Genomic DNA, 15257 nt, shown 5'->3' on the forward strand with positions numbered 1-15257 from the left:
AAAGTGCGACTAAGGTAATATATCACATGTTCAGTACCGAATTCATCTTCTTGAACTAACACCATTCCGATGGTGGAATGGGAAGCGGCGAGATATAAGAAGTAGTCCTTGTTGTAGTTGGGAGGATGCAGTAACGGTGCATGGGTCAATGCATGTTTTAGTGCATCAAAAGATTTGTCAGCTATCTCATCCCAAAAGAATGGAGTATTCCGTTTCAACAACCGGGTAAAACCCTTTGTGATCTCGGCGTACTTAGGAATGAATCAATGTAAAAAGTTTGCTTTCCCTTAAAACTTTGGAGTTGGCGAAGACTCGAAGGAGGAGGCAATTTGAAAATAGCTTCAACCTTCGAGGGATCGACGTGAATGCCGACTTTCGAAACAACAAACCCCAGTAACCGACCCGTTTCTATACAGAAAACACACTTGTATGGATTCAACCTAATTCGACCTACACCTCATAAAGATTGCTCGTAAATGGATGAGATGATCAGCTCGATGTAATGAATGAGCAGGTAAATCATCGAGATAGGGTTGCACAATGTGCTTGATGTCATGAAACGCGTAAGACATGGCTCTTTGAAAAGTTTCCCCGGCGTTCTTGAGCCCAAAAGGTAATTTGCAATAAGCAAATGTCCCCCATGGACAAATGAAAGCCATTTTTGGTTGATTAGCAGGTAGAATATTTATTTGATTGTATCTGGAAAAATCATCCATGGAGGAGAATATTTCACTGCCAACACAATCATCAATAATTTGATCGATATAGGGAGTCGGGTAATTGTCTTTTGGACAGGCTCGATTAATATCCCTATAATTGATACATATTCTTATTGTTCCTTACTTTTTGTTAACAGGACAATATTCGATACCCAATCCGTTAACGTAATTGGATAAATGAAACCTGCTTTGAGTAATTTTTCAACTTCTACTTTAATAGTAGCAGCTTTTCGGGGGTGAATCTGACGCAAACATTGCTGGACGGGTTTAGCATCCGGGTAAGTTTTGATTTCATGAACAACAATTGTTGGGTTAATTCCTGGCATTTCCTCATATGACCAGGTAAACATGTCGCAGAATTCTTGAAATAGGGCCTTATATGTTTGAATTTCATCTTCCGTACAAGAGGCACCTATATGAATGTTTTCAACAATTCCAGGCTTAACCGAAATATCAATAGGAATAGTTCGAGAAATGTTTCCCAAATTTAACTCAGAATCAAGATTTTTCATTGGATTCTGAGGTTCCTTGACATATTCAGTTGTAAAAATAGATGAAAAATCATTTTCAAAGCGATCAATCTCAGGTAAAAACGAAGATCTATGATGAAGATCTTCCCATGGTAAATCATTGACACATAGGATTTCACGAATTTGCTCATCAGTGTGGACAAGTTCGGAAAACGTTGTTGAATTTGAGTTTGATGTTGAAAATGATTCTTCATGGACCACATTCATTAAGTCAATTTCAGTTGAAGAAGGGTCGGAAAACAACTGCACGGCCTGATACGCAATTTCATATGGACTCAAAGGCATAACATCACCAAATGAATCTATCTCAGATTCAGAAGGTACGATCCAAGGATCATCATAAACAATAGTGTCTGATGAAATCATATGAATGGTTGCAGTAGAAGACGATGCGTTGATAGGAGGAAAAGGAAAATTTCCTAGTAAACCAGAATCTTTAACTAGTCCTACTCTAACATCCTTATACGGGATAGTTGTTTTGCCGACATGCTGAATACTTTCAGAAGAGGCTGGGTCGGATGAAAAGTAATTCAGCTGGTCTATGGTTACGATCTTTCCATTATGAGGGAACTTTATAAGCTGAAAGACTGAGGAAACAACAATTGTCATAGCGTAAGACCAACTACGACCCAAGAGAAGGTTGTAATCTAGAGGGGCATCAACCACCTCCACATCTAGATTAACAGTTTTGCCTTCAACCCCTATAGGTAAATCCTGTAGAATGCCAAAAGGATGGAACCCATGGCCATCAAAGGCCTTTAGAATCGTCGGGGATTGATTAAGCATAGGAGAACCAAGCGATCTCCAACACTGGATCAACATAATACACGTTGAGGCTCCCTCATCAATCACAGTCCTATAACAAGGTCTGTTTTTTACTAACACTGGAATCTGGAAAGCCATTTGATGAGGTAAGCGCGGTGTACTATTTTCTAGATCGAAAATTATAAGGTTCGAGTCCTGAATGTCAACAGCTCCTATAGCCGACAATAGCAATTTACGTTGTGCTGGACATGATTGCAGCACTTCCAAAGCCAACATTGCCGAAGGTGAAATAGCCAAATCTTCAACAATGTTATAGTTCTGAGCCGCTCTCGCATGTGCATTGAAAACTGACTTTCGAAGTATACCCTTGGCGGGCGGTTTGATTACTAAGTCTGGGTTAGTTTCTCGATCTGTAGTGGACCAGAACCGGGAGTTGAAGTTGATGGGTTCGAATGAGAAGATTTTGCTTCCTTACCATCAACAGGAATTTTACTTCCATAATCTTGCGATCGAGTCGCAATCCTAACATGGGACATCATCATTATGGGTTCTTCAGAGGCATTTGAGAAAGAACCTATCATCTTACTGCCTTGACTAGGAAAAGGATCCTTCAAAACAGCGGTCGTTTCGGAACCTTTGACGATTTTCACAACCTCTGCACGATGAGGGCAATCTCTTGTAAAATGCTCTTCGTCACAAATGAGACAAGGATAACGAGGTTTGCGTTTCTCATCAGTTGATTCTGTTTTTTCTGGTTTCCCTTTCGAATTTTTATCTGTTTTATTTTTCTTCTTCCCTTTCTTCTTACCACCGGATTTTGATTTGGTTGTAGATGACTCTACAACATGAATATCAACGGAAATTTCCGCGGAAGAATCTCCTGTCGGGGAATCTGGTAAAGTTATGATAGGAGAAGATTTCTTGGAAGATTTCTTCTTACTCTTGGTATTAACTGTACCAATCATACCATCAGCGGCATGAGACCCTGAAGGAGCTGTAGTTATTTGATTTTGTTTAGGAAGGTCAGGGATTTTCTCATGTAATGTACCTGACTGCGTATAAACTAAGTCAAGGTACTGAGCTTGAGCAATTAATTGCTCCTCAGTAACGTCTCCTGCCTTAGCTACATCCTCAGTGATCTTTGGTAATAAAGATTTGACAAACCATTCAGCTAAGATCTGATCCGGAATAAAAACCTTCACTAAACACCATCGACGTCTCCATTCATTAATATGATCTTAAATGTAAGTGGACGTTGACTGCTTTAATGAATTTAATAATTCCATGCCATTGTCATATCTGACTGGCAACTAAAAATGAGTTAAAAATGAAGTAGCTAACTGACTAAAGTTATAAAAAGTGGCTCGCGGTAACTCAATGTACCACTTGGCCGCAAGACCAATTAGAGTGCGCTGGAAAAGCCTTAAATGGATTGAATCATCTGAAATTGAGTTAGACGCACACCAGAGGTGATAATTCATCACATGGTTTGACGGGTCCTCTCCTGATTTGCCTTCAAACTTAGAAATATCACTAGGCAACTTATTCGACATTGGCGGCCAAAACGGAAGATAGTTAATTGGATCGTTCGTAAGGCGCGACAAGTCAGGCAAGTCCAAAGTTGCAATTAATGATAACTAACGATTAGGGTCCCTGAAACCCTGGGTCATGAGACCAGCCCCAGGAGGAGGATATCCAAGATAACTAGGAATTGGAATTGCATTTGGGATATTATATCCTCCTGGAAAACCAGGATTAACTGGACCGTAATGGGGTTGTTGAGATTTCTGATATGTATATCCAGGGTACGGTTGATACTAATAGACTGGCTGCTGCACAGCAAGACCAAATTGGTACTGTCCCTGGTACAGTTGATAAGTAAATTGAGGTTGACTTGTGACAACCGTACTTCAACCAGGTTGTCCTATAGGCATTTGAACCGAAGTTTGAATTTTGGATCCAGACTGAGGTAAAGATGTCTGAGGAGTTGATACAGGGACAGTAGAAACCAAAGTTTTCGATCCTCCAGAAGTAGGTTGGGTTGATTGAACGGATGTTGCAGCAGTTTCAGCAGTCATTTGAGGCAGAGTGCGAGGCGTACTAGGCCCAGGCTGAGAAACTACAGAAGGTGTAGAAGTTTGAATAGTAGACTGGATAGGTTGCTGGGGTGAACCAGAAACCAAGGGTTGTCTAGTTTGAGATGACAACTGCACATTTGGTTGCAAGATCTGTTGAGATTGAGATGGATCCCACACTAAGTTCATTCCGGGGTACGGACCCATAGTAGGTTGAGAATATTGAGGACCATAACTGGGTTGAGGGTAGGGTTGATAATTCAAAGGTACATTTCCAGCTCCTTGGACAAATGATTGACCGGAAGGTGGTTGGAAACCTTGGGTTGGGTACTGACCTTGAGGTTGATAACCTTGAGGCACGTACTAATACTGGGGTTGACCTTGAGGTACATATTGATACTGGGGTTGACCTTGAGGTACATACTAAGTCTGGGGTTGACCTTGAGGAATGTACTGTCCCGTGGGTATGTACTGTCCTTGAGGTTGCCCCCCAAGCGAAAATTGGGTACCTTGAGGTTGCCCCCCAGGCGATAATTGAGGACTTTGAGGCTGCCCCCAGGCGGTAACTGGCCACCTTGAGGTTGCGGATTAGGAATAGTACCTGACATCATAAGAATATATTCTACACTCAACGGCTTAGTTCCATTATTACCAATTAATAACCCTTGTTCAATAGGTTGAGGAGATGCTCCCGAAAAAGTACCAGTAAGTGACTGATACCCAGAGGGAACAGAAGGACCGCCATATAAAAAGGTTTCTGGAGATTGAGAAAACATGGACGACTGTCTTGACATATTTAACGGAGGATAGTAACCCCTAGGTGTTGGGTGAAAAGGAATGCGAGGTGGTGAAAAACTTAGTCCCGGGTTTTCCAAAAAATTGGTCAATGAAATATACCAAGCGTTGCTCCTAGGTGGACTATAAAAGATCGATTCACGCTCCCTAAGTTCTATAGCTGGTTGATTTTCAGGGACAGGGATACCTTCTTCCAGAGTAGCAAGTTCTTCAATAGCTATGAGTCCAGAAGGAAGATTTTGGGTAATTACTCTTTCTACCCTGGGTGAAATAGGACCACTAGAAGTTGGAGAGGAAAATCCTGATGTTGGAGTAGCATCAAATTCAGTTTCAGGTTCAGATATTTCAGGTTCCTCACCTAAATCACTAGTAGATGAAAAACTACCAGTAATTTCGGAAAATGAAATAGATTGCAGATTATAATCTGTTACTAGAGCTTGATAATTAGGATGTACAACCAATGAAGACTATCCTTCTTCAGGTGACCCAACTCTACTATCTCTAGGAGTTACAAGGGCTCGTAACCCTTCATGTTGGCTTGGTCAAAACTCAGGAGGTTGGCCCCGAAGTCTACGGGACTTCCTCGGTAATTCAACCACGATTAAATATTTTAACTACTTCACACGCAAACAAAGAAAAATCTCAATGAAAACCACCTAAAGCCTCTAAAGAACCAAACAATTTTGAATCACACACCTAAATAATCTAGGAGATCAAACCACACACAAACAATAACTTTCCGTACCGAAAACACTAGTTGGTGATGAAATCCAACGTCGCAAAGTTCAATACAGAAATGACAGTTGGAACAGTTACCCCGGCAACCTGCTTAATGAATAGACTGGCACAAGTTTCTCCACTAAACCGTCTCGAGTGAAGAGAAACCCCCAGAAAATCCAAGTGAATCTAGCCGACGTCTGCTCCAGGTACAGTGGGATCTTCCCTCCACCGTCACCTTAGGAAAGAATCCTATAGAATATGGTCACTATGGTTACCAACAGAAACAAATATACCTGGGGGAACAGCCTACGATCCGATACGCACACAAGGGCAGAGTAACAAGCTCAATCCCCTTGAAGGCTCCTTGACATAATCCAAGGTTTACCAACAAGTGACCCCAGGCTCCTCGACAATGCTTAATCTGAGGTTTACCATTTTTAATACGTGAATATCTTCTATCATTCCCAATGAGGAAGGATTGATTCCCACACTGGTTCAGATATGATCTCGTGCTTCTCCTTTAAGAGGAGCTTTCCCAGAGCATAGATGTAACAATTGGATTTTATCTCCTACTGCAAGATATAGTTACTTGTTTGTTTTACTATCTTGGAGATTTAATTACTCCCTACTCTAAGATACTAGCCTAAGCTATGTTGGTGATATAGAGCCCTAGAAATAAAAAGATTACTAGATAGATTTTACTTTAAGCGTTATTTTTATTGGTTTTTTTTAAGTCAAAAGGTGCAGAGATGAAACTTATGGTGTGAAGACTCGACTCCAAATCACTAAAAAATGCACTTAAGATGATAAGCAATCTTTTACCTTCAATGAATTTCTAGCTAGGAAAGAGTTGAGAATGCAAATACTTGTAAAAACAAATCTTTCTTTACCAAACAAATCAAAAGAAGAGATTTTTGTCTTTTCCAATACACTCAAAAACGAGACAACTAGTTATGCTCACGAAAATTTCCATTTTCTTTCAAACACTCAAATACTACAAAAACAAACTTTTTCCAAAAGAGATATTTTTTTTATTTTTATAAAACACTCAAAACTGTGGAAAAATCTAATCTTGAGATCTATAAATTCTAAAAACTATTTGAAGTAAAAGCTTACAAGATTTCTTTTCAAGGATGTTTTACTTAGCTATAAGCAAACTAGGACTAATTTGTCCATAATCACAAATCAGTCAAAAAACAACCAATTTTTGTTTTCTTTTCTAAAATGAAATCCAAAACTTTTAACACAAGTCCTTTTGAAGTTTCGCAAAGAGAAACACAAGATGGATTCCTCAACAAAGGCAAATTTTGCAAACGGTCAGACTCATAAGAAGGCCAGTAAAAACCAAGGTGATATGAGGCTTCTAAGGCTTCTAAGCTCTGAGCTACTACAAGACCAAAATGAAAATCAAGCCCGGCAACCAAAACTTCTAGGAATTTCACCTAAAACCCTAATGCCAATGGAATTAACCTAAGAAAAGTTCCTGACAAGTCACGTGCAGATCTGGGCAGAGGATAAAAACACCTAAACAAATCCTAAGCTGACTGAAAGAGAAAATCTTAAGTTTTTCAAAATTTTGATAGGGTTCCCAGGCCGTAGTTCACACAGGTGTGGGACCGCTCTGTGTGTAAAGCAAAAGTGCGGATAGGTCCACACTGTGTTACAAGCAGAGGGTGCGGTCCTCTCCCAAAAGTATGAAAAACAAAAAATAATTCAAGATCTACTAAACCTACCCAATCCCACACACATCAAGCCAAAAACAGAAACAAAAACACAGTTTCTCAAGTCAAAGTAAAAGCAAATCAAAAAATCAAGTCCCCAGCGGAGTCGCCATTTTGTCGGCCGGATGAGTCGTTCTTGCGGACAAGACCGACCTCCCTAGTATCTAATGATATCTAGCGACAAGCAAACCAAACAAATTCTATCTTTCTCTAAATATGCAATTTATAAATAAAGGCAAACAAGTGTTTTAGGCCTACCTTGGGTCCAATGCAAGTTTGTGGAAGCCTCGCTCCGTTGATCCAAATGAGCTCCCTTATAGAGAATCTGTAAACACAAACAAGCACAAAAATTAAACAGCACCTGAAAAGCCAATATAATAAACCATACTTATCATGATGATCAAGGAATTCATGAAACAAATCACATAAGACAATTTGTTGAGAAAAATGAATATGATTGTATTAACTTAAATCAAAGAAGAACTTTACAACCTTATGCCTTGATGTTGTACAAGCTCCTCCCAGGGTCTAGCAAGAAGTCTCCTCTACTTTGACAAGTTTCACTCTCTTCCCAATGAAGCCAAAAGGTATGTGATCTCTCCTCTCAAGCTTAACTAGGAAGTCTCAATTCCAACAGCATTTACCCTCAAAAATGTTCAGCTTCTAACCTCCCTAGCAACCAGCCCAATGCCTTAATTTATAGTGCAATGGAGGGAAGTTACTAGGTCCTCCTTCAAAGGGATAAAGCCCTCCTTCAAAGGGATAAGCTCCTCTCATCAAGGGATTAGCTCCTTCACTTTTAGGATGCATGAACCACCTAAGAGCGAACCATCCACGTCAAGATTCCTTCTAGAATCATCTAGAATTAACCCAAAGTGAGTTTTTAAGAATAAACTTGTGCCTTTTTTACTTTCACAGGGGTCCGCACCCACTCCTTTAGAGACAGAGCGGGCAGGTCCGCAAGTAACATGAACAGGGGGTGCGGGACCGCAGGCAACAGTGAGAGAAAGTGTGGAACCAGAGCTTTATTGATTTTTTAAGTTCTTTCTCTCATTTTCAAAGCTTGACATGAAGAGCTGAGGTTTGAGACTTGCTAAGGAGGACAGCATGAATGATGATAGACCCATACTGACTGCAAATAGTCATGGAGACAATATTTTGTGTAACACGAAGCTAATCATAATGCATGTTAAAGTTAACCAATACTTAAGTGAATCTGAGTGAATATAGAAGTAGAGTAATTACATAGGTGCGTAAGTGCCTGATCTATCTATTTAGGGTCCACAAAGGACAATCGAGACTTTTGCGGAGGCTTCAAGGACGAATAATAGACGTACTTTGATAAGCCCTAAAGGGCTTATCGACCTGCATGAAGGAAGGGTTAGGGAAAATAACTGACATCACAACTATCTCAGGGTGTGGAAACTTTGTTCATGCATCCCCCCATACTGCTTCGGGTGAGACTTCAGTCCGCGCTTCGTGGATTGATGCCGAAAGGGCGAATAGTGTATGGATTTGCTTGGTTGATTAACATTGAACCTGGGTCAGGGCCCATCAAGCCAACACTAGTGTATTAACTCGATTGCAAATTGAAAGGCTCGGAGTAACTCCTTTTGAGTTCCCCATTCATTCACGACGTAAGAAAGTTTCCACATCAAGATCTGACTCAAATACCAGTGAGATCACTTCACCTTTCCATCCATTTACTTCACCATTCACTTCTACTCAATCCACCTCTTCTCAACCATCCTTTTCTTCAGCTAGTACTGCTACTAGTAGTACTAATCCAATAGTAATTTCTTCACCATCCATATCTACTTTTGGGTTGGCCTTCACATTTTCCCAATCCCAAACTCAAGTTATGGCCAATCAACCTGCTCAACCTTGGGCAAACCCTCGTGTTGTACTCATTTCTAATCCAAATTCTCTCCCAACAAACCCAGAAAAATGGTTACCTAAGTATAATCCTGATGGTGGTCTTCTTGCTAAAGAACATATAAATAGATTTATGTTAGCCATGAATCTTAATGGAGTTGCACATGAAGATGTTGTAATCAAATTGTTTCCTTATACTTTCCAGGGATCTGCAGGATCTTGGTATTTTTCCCTTCCAACAGGCTCAATAAGAAACTAGGATACTTTTGAAGAAATATTTCTTGCAAAATTTGGTGATGATAGGACTATAGCATCTTTAATAAATTATCTTTCCAACCTAAAATCAAATTCAGATGAAAGGATCAAAGACTTCAACTCCAGATTTAACAAGTTATTGAACAAAATCATAGCTTCCTCTAAACATGAAGTAGATGTACAAATAGAGTGGTACATATCATTCCTTCCCTCTAATATCACAATTTTTGTAGATATAGCCAATAAGGCTACCCTTGTAGAAAACATGAAAGAAGATTTGTCTGTAGAAAGAAGAATTATTTCCTTAGAAAAGAGATCACAAATAGAAGAAAGGAAATCAAAGAAAGTAACATTCAAGGATGATTCAAAAAAGAAATCTCCAAAGGACCCTTTCGACCTTGAAGGCCTTCAGAAGGTGTTACATACCATGTCAAATGAAATGGTCAAAATCAAGAAACAAGTTGTAGAGTCATCTGCAACCAAGAAACCTTTTCGCTCATTTAAGAGAAATCCTTCTTCTACATCTCAGCCACCAAATACTATTTCAAACACTGAATTTGATCAAGAACCAGAAGAAAACTCAGCAACTGAAGAAGAAACAAAAAATGAGGAAGAAGTTGAGTTAAATGGAATGTGGGACTTCATTCTTCCAATTGAAGAGGAATCACAAGCTATGCCAGTAACTACAAGAAGTAAAAACTCTCCTGATATGTCTATAACAATTCAGAAACATAAAGTTGCTACTCCTATAAAGGAGAAGACACTAAGTAAGAATCTAAGACTACTCAAACTGATTTTATTCCACTGTATCCTCTAACTGCTTCCAAAACTTTAGTAAACTCAAATACAGTGGAATATAACATAGTCGAAGATATGAAAAAGACGAGAGCAAATATTTCATTACATGAACTGACTAAACTTAAACAACAACAGAAAATCTTACTCAAAGAGTTAAAATTAGTTCTTGTAGCTCCTTTACCATCCGTTCTAGTCACTCAAGCTGCTTATGATATGGGAAAACCTCCTTCATATTCAAACAAAGTAAATCTCACATATCTAGTTCTGATAGGTGATAGATCTATTTCTCATACACCCCCATTTCTTCTTACTTATGAGATTTTCAATAGAAACATCCATAATTTCCTTGTTGATTCAGGAGCCTCTTCAAACATCATGCCAAGGACTGTGTGTACCAAATTGAATATTACACCTCAAAAATCTATTGTACACATAGTTCAACTGGACATAACAAAAGTAGAGGTACTTGGAGAAATGATATCAATTTCAATCAGGCTTTCCTCCAACCCAAAAGTTTCACAGATAATCGATATTCTAGTGGCTGATATCCCTGAATTTTATGGTTTAATTCTAAGTAGGGATTGGTCTGAAAAGTTACATGGATACTTTGCAACTGATTGGTCTCACATGTGGTTGCCACACAATGGTAAACCTAACCAAATCAGAGTAGACCGTGAGAAATTCATGAAGTACACAGTCACTGATCTTGAGGGAAGCAATGAGCCAGTAGATTTCACCAATAATATCATCAAAAACTACTCAATTGAATCATTCTTGGGATCCTTCCATGCACAAAGATCTCCCTTCCCAGATAATGTGTAGTATCTTAGATAGAAAAAATTTCGCAAACTGATGCTTCCAAATGTATAGATCTGATTGATAAATTTGTAGGTGATTCAAGATTCTTTATTTTGATGGTTCCAAGTCTGAAGATGGTATAGGTGCTGGATGTATCCTAATCAGCCCACAAGGAGAGAAAACCATGTTAGCATGTAGGCTTGAATTTCAATGCACTAACAATACTGCAGAATATGAAGCATTGATTCAAGGGTTGTACAAAGCCATTGGCCTTGATGTCAAGTATTTGTAAGTATATGGAGACTCTGAAATAGTTATTAAACAGGTAAGAAACACAATCCATTGTGTGTCTAGGCATCTCAAACATTATCAATCTTTAGCCCAGAATCTTACTTCTCATTTCATTGCTTTTAACATTTCTTCAGTCCCCATATTACAAAATGAAAGTGTTGATTTACTTGACAACGTAGCATATAAGCTTATACCTTTAGAGGAATTTAGTCCAGATAGATTTTCCATAGAGTTAGTTTTTAGACCATCCATTCCTAATAATGTAACAAATTTGAGAGTGTTTAATAATGATGTTGATATAATCGATTTCCTTACATCATAAGGATCTTATGAGGAACAAATCATAGATGAACATGAACATGACTTGCAAATCAATCATAAACAAGATCAAAACCCAATTCCAAATTCTATAGTCAAAATGGAAGATCTCTATGATTTGAAAGACAGATTTAAGAAGATTACCAACTCCAAGACTCAGAGTTCTACTTTGAGATTTGAAGTGGTAAGCCTAGGTACAACTGAAAAACCTCAAAATGTCAACCTAAGTCTTGGTTTATCATTTGAAGAAAGGATGTCATTCATTAAGTTGTTGAAAACATATAAAGGTGTCTTTTCCTAGGATTTTTTACGTCTCAAGAGCTATGATACCTCTGTAATTCAACATACTATACCGATGACCCTAATGAGAAACTAGTTCAACAGAAACTTAGAAAGATTCATCCAAACCTTGAAAAGTCAAAATCAAATCTGAGTTGAACAAACTTTTGAAAGAAAAGATAATCTTTCCCATTAGACATTCAAAATGGGTATCAAATATGGTTCCTGTCAGGAAAAAGAATGGAGACATTAGGATTTGTATTGATTTTAGGAACTTAAACAGAGCTTATCAAAAGGATAACTTTCCTTTGCCTACCATGGAGAAAATATTGCAATCAATTGTAGGTTCTGAGTTAATGTCTTTTCTAGATGGTTTTTCAGGATACAATCAGATTCTTGTACATCCAGATGACAGATTGAAGACAACATTCAGGACCAAGTGGGGGACATATGCTTATCAGAAGATGCCTTTTGGACTTATCAATGCAGGTGCTACATTTCAACGCACCATGGATATTGCTTTTAAAGGTCTGATTAATAAATCAGTTGTTATTTACTTAGATGACATCACAGTCTACTCTAGGAACAAAAGCAATCATTTGAATGACCTAAAGCATATTTTTTAAAGATGCAAGAAATATGGCATTTCTTTGAATCCCAAAAAGTCATACTTTGCTTTAGCAGAAGGCAAGCTTCTCGGATTCATAGTGTGCAAGAAAGGAATTTATATTAATCCTGATAGAATTCGAGAAATTGAAAATATTCCTCTCCCACATAACAAAAAGACCATGCAATCATTCCTAGGCCAGATCAATTTTGTAAAAATATTTGTTCTAGATTTCTCACATATTTTTCTACCCCTTCAATCAATGATAAGAAAGAATGCAGTTTTCAAAGGGGGTAAAGCTGAAAGAGAGTCGATTGAGTTAATCAAAAAATTCATTATCGATGCTCCTTCTTTAACAACTCCAAACTTTCTCAAAACTTTTGTGTTGTACACTTTTTCATCTGATACATCATATGAAGCAGCTTTAACACAGCTGAACGATCAAAACATAGGGGCACCTATCTCTTTTTTCAGTTCTAATTTACAGGGTGCCAAGTTAAACTACTCAGCTGTTGAGAAACAAACTTTTGCTGTATTTAAAACCTTGAAAAATTTCAGACCTTTTCTCCTCAAAACCCATACAAAAATAATAGTACCTTGCCCTGCAGTAAGGAAATTATTGATTCAAAAAGAAGTGGGGGAGAAAAAAGCTAACTGGGTCACTACACTTCAAGAGTACGATGTAGAAATCTGACCAGCTAAAATTGTTAGGGGCCAAGGTTTTTGCAGGATGCTAACTGGAGCTTCCCGTTTATCATCCGAAGAATACCAAGGTAATGAAGTGCAAATATCAGAGGTAAGCCTCAAAGATGCACAATCATAGTACGTTGATTTGAAGTTTTATTTAAAGAATGGATATGCTCCTATGCATCTCAATTACAAAACAAAATGTGCTTTAAGATTGAAATCAAATCAGTATGAATTAATTGATGATGAATTATTTAGAAAAAAATATGATTCAGTATTATTAAGATGCCTAGAAAAACATGAAGCCGAAAAGTTTATGCAGGAGTTACATGATGGATCAACTAGAGGTCATTTCGGAGGAAGCACCACAGCTCACAAAATCCTGCATGCAGGTTATTATTGGCCAACACTATTCAAGGATGCACATGACTATGCAAGAAAATGCAAAACTTGTCAAACTGCAGCTGGAAGAGAAAAGAAACCAACATTCCCTTTGCAGCCAGTGAATATCCAACAACCATTGAATAATGGGGATTAGATATAATTAGTGAGATTGTTCCGAAGTCTTTCAAGCAGCGCAAGTACATCCTTACAGCTACTGATTATTTCACGAAATTGGTAGAAGATTTCCCACTAAAGGTAGATAATACATAAAGTATTACAGACTTTATTGATCAGTATATAATCACCAATTTTGGCTTACCCACAGCTTTAATGTTTGATAATGCATCTTATTTTTATGGAAATACTATGGTAGAATTTTCTTTAAAAAGAGGTTTCAAATTGAAGTATTTAGCCAACTATTATCCACAAGGTAATGGATTAGCATAATCAACAAACAAAAACCTTATCAGAATCATCAAGAGAACTATAGACCAAAATCATGGGAATTGGCACAAAACATTGACATTTTCTCTTTAGGAAGATAGAATAACACAGAAGGCCTCAATTGGTTCTTCACCTTTTGCTTTAGTTTATGGAAAAGAAGCAGTTCTCCCCACAAACATAGCAATCCCATCTCTTTCCCTAGTGCAATTTATCAATGAAAATCCTTCCTCTTCTCTTCAAGCAAGACAATTTCAAATCCTTAAGCTTGAAGAAGAAAGAGAAAAGGCTAAAGCTACCCATTCGCATCATCAGTAGTTAGTCAAAGCCTCTTTTGATCTACCATTCATAAAAACTTTTGAAGTAGGTGATCTGGTTTTGAAATGGGACAAAGCACATGAGGAAAAAGGTAAGCATACCAAATTCCAAATACTATGGCTTGGACCTTTTCAAATAATTGAGAAAAATTGGTCAATCAACATTTCTTTTACAAGATCTATTAGGTAGAATTGATTCCTTGCCTGTTAATGGGAAAATTTTGAAAAAATAATTTTCCTGGAAGGCAGTCTCTTCTAATTTTGTATCATATTGTCTTTAGCATTCTTAGCAAAATAAAGGTTAGGTAGTATTTACTTTTGGCTTCTCAAAATAAAGTCTCTGATAATATTGTGATTTTTCGCTTCTATAAGTAGGAAAAGTTAAAGGAATAATTAGAGCATTTGAGTATCAAAGTGAACCTTATTTCTTTGGAAAAACTTGACCTTACTAAAACACTTATTCTATGAACAATCTCTTATCTTTATAAGGTATAGATGTTTTGTTATCAGTCAAGAAAAGAATCTTTAACCTAGTACAAATGATTATCTCAAAACTCTATTATTATCTTCCAAAACTCTTAAAAAGGACTAATGATTCACCCCATCTGATAAAATTTTCTTTTTTCAGAGTGTAATTCTAAAATATACAAAACGTAAAAGATAATAAGTCTCATTACGAGCTTGTTTACCATGATCATAGGGGAATAATTAAACTGATATTACCAAAACTACATATCAAAATAGGGTAATAGCCAATGATTTAACCAATCAAAGGACAAGGGGTCTCATCAAGAGCCAGTTTGTTCATTTTAGTTACAACCAGTGAATGGCATTGTCATTATTTGGTTACCAAGCCTAGACAATGTCTTTTAAGAAAATTGA

The sequence above is a fragment of the Pinus tabuliformis genome, chromosome 7 (assembly GCF_031772625.1).
Source record: "Pinus tabuliformis cultivar Carrire ecotype Pingquan chromosome 7, CPIR1, whole genome shotgun sequence".
Lineage (NCBI taxonomy): Eukaryota > Viridiplantae > Streptophyta > Pinopsida > Pinales > Pinaceae > Pinus > Pinus tabuliformis.